Below are 2,584 nucleotides of genomic sequence, written 5' to 3' on the forward strand. Positions count from 1 at the left end.
ACATCCGTATGACTAAACCATAGAGTACGTGGAAGTCACAATTTAAAACATCTGGAAAAGTGGATGCAGGGGCCAGCGCTGTGGTATAGCGCGTAAAGCTGCTGCTTGCAGTGCCGGTATCCCATATAAGCATTGGTTCGAGACTCAGATGCTCCACTTCCGATCCAGTTCTCTACCATGACCTGGAAAAGCAGTAGAAGATGGCCCAAGTCCTTGTGCCCCTGCATCCATATGGGAGACCCAGAAGAACCTCTTGGTTCCTGGCCTCAGATCGGCACAGTTCCGGCCTTTGCGACCATTTGGGGAGTGAACCAGCGGGTGGAAGATTCCCTCTCTGCCTCTGCTTCTGCCTCTCTGTAACTCTGCCTCCCAAATAAATAAAATTTTTTAAAAAAGTAGATGTGGATCAGACTGTGGAGGGCCTTGAATGTCAGCATAAGAAAGTTATGCAGTAGTGAGTAGGCATAAGTCAAAAAAAATTTTTTTAAGATTTATTTTGGGGCTGGAGCTGTGTCATAATTGTGCCTGTGGTATCAGCAACACACACAGGTGCCAGTTCAAGTCCCGGCTGCTCTACTTCCAAACAAGCACGCTGCTAATGTGCCTGGGAAGGCAGTGGAAGATGGCCCAGATATTTGGGCCATATAAAATAAAGATTTATCAAGCAAATATTATTTTATTTATTTGAAAGGCAGGATTACAGAGAGAGAGAGAGAGAGAGAGAGAGACAGAGAGACAGAGAGAGAAACAGAGAGGGCTCTTTCATCCACTGGTTCACTCCCCAAATGGCCAAAATGGCCAGGGCTTGGCCAGAACAAGGCATTAGCCAAGAGCTTCTTCTGGGTCTCCCATGTGGGTGCCAGGGCCCAAGTATTTGAGCCATCTTCCACTGCTTTCCCAGGTGCATCAGCAGGGAGCTGGATCAGAAATGGAACAGTTAGGACTTGAACCAGTGCCCATATGGGATGCCGATGTCACAGGTGGCAACTTGACCTGCTACACCACAATGCCGGCCCCTCAAAATAGTTTTAAGAAGTTTCCTTCTGAATAATGTATAAAACACTTTGAAAGGTAAGGACTGGAAGTAGAGTGACCATTAGAAGGTTATTGGCCTTCTAGTGTAGGTCAACATTTCCCAACATGAGCTAAAGGCAACCCAGGGCTAGTACGGCAGCATCATTAAGTCCTCAAGGACTGAGAATGTACACTCTCCCATTTGTAGGTTCTATGTCTTCATGGTCAAAGATAAATGCTAGTATTCTAGTAATTACATTCATGTTCCAGACGATTCACTGGAGAAAAATGAGAACAAATGTGTTATCTCTGCCTTTGATTTTATTTTGTTTTTCCAATATAAGTTCCCATGTGCCAACATCATAACACAGTTTGAGAAAGGCACATTTCACCCAGTGGTGTGTAAATCCAATCATCACACTTATGAACCACAAAAGGATCTGATCTCTAACTTTTAAGGAGAGTTGCTGGAAGTATTATATAGTGACCACTTTTATCTCATTATCTGGATCTTAGTCACATAAATACATGTAAGGGAAGCTAAGAAATAGTGTCTTTTAGCTGAGTAACGATTTACCCACCTAAAAATCTAGTTTCAAAAAAAAAGACTAGGTATCAAATTCAGATATTGGGAAGTAACTGACAGTGTTTGCCACAGATAGTGAAATCTACAAGACTGAAGTTGGGTAAGACAAAGGAGGTGTCAAGAAGGCAAGGTTTCCTTCCTGGGTGTTGGGACAAGAGTTTTGTTTTGTTTTGTTTTGTTTTGTTTTATACCTGGATCCAATCCCAATATACTCCAGAACAGATTTACATGTTTTAAAGAAGAACTTTAAAGTAGTTTCCCCACTTGGAGCAACACAGAAGATACTACACTAAGATAATTCCACAAGCAGGAGATTTGGTCATAGTTCCACATATAAATTAGAACTAGAAAAGAGGCCGGCACCGTGGCTCACTAGGCTAATCCTCTGCCTGCAGCGCCGGCACACAGGGTTCTAGTCCCAGTTGGGGCGCTGGATTCTGTCCCGGTTGCTCCTCTTCCAATCCAGCTCTCTGCTGTGGCCCGGGAAGGCAGTGGAGGATGGCCCAGGTGCTTTTGCCCTGCACCCCATGGGAGACCAGGAGAAGCACCTGGCTCCTGGCTTCGGATCTGCGCAGTGCGCCGGCCGCAGCGGCCATTGCAGGGTGAATCAACAGAAAAGGAAGACCTTTCTCTCTCTCTCTCTCTCTCACTGTCCACTCTGCCTGTCAAAAAATTTTTTAAAAAAGAACTAGAAAAGAGCCATTTGGTGTCCTGGCTAATGGAGGCTGCATTAGCTGCAATCACAATCTTTATCATCAAACCCCCAGAAGATGTTGTAACACAATAGCCCAGTTTTATTATAATTATTGCTTGAAATTATATTTCCAAGGAATTCAAATACATTACTACTTTGTCATTTTTAATCTAATATACATGACTGGCATATTAGCCACATAAAAAACAAGTAATTTAATACTCATTTATTTTATTGAGATGTTTGGGAATAAAGTGATGCTTAGGTCATAGTGTTTCTCAGAAGGCTTC

General features: G+C 43.3%; 1 non-coding gene across 1 annotated transcript; it reads right to left on the reverse strand.

The window, feature by feature from the left end:
* Positions 1–1,352: 1,352 nt before the first annotated feature.
* LOC133753930 (small nucleolar RNA U13) lies at positions 1,353–1,454 on the reverse strand. The gene has a single exon (XR_009865159.1). It is a non-coding gene; the product is annotated as a small nucleolar RNA U13 (small nucleolar RNA).
* Between the last annotated feature and the right edge of the window lie 1,130 nt (positions 1,455–2,584).

This window comes from Lepus europaeus, chromosome X, assembly GCF_033115175.1.
Source record: "Lepus europaeus isolate LE1 chromosome X, mLepTim1.pri, whole genome shotgun sequence".
NCBI lineage: Eukaryota > Metazoa > Chordata > Mammalia > Lagomorpha > Leporidae > Lepus > Lepus europaeus.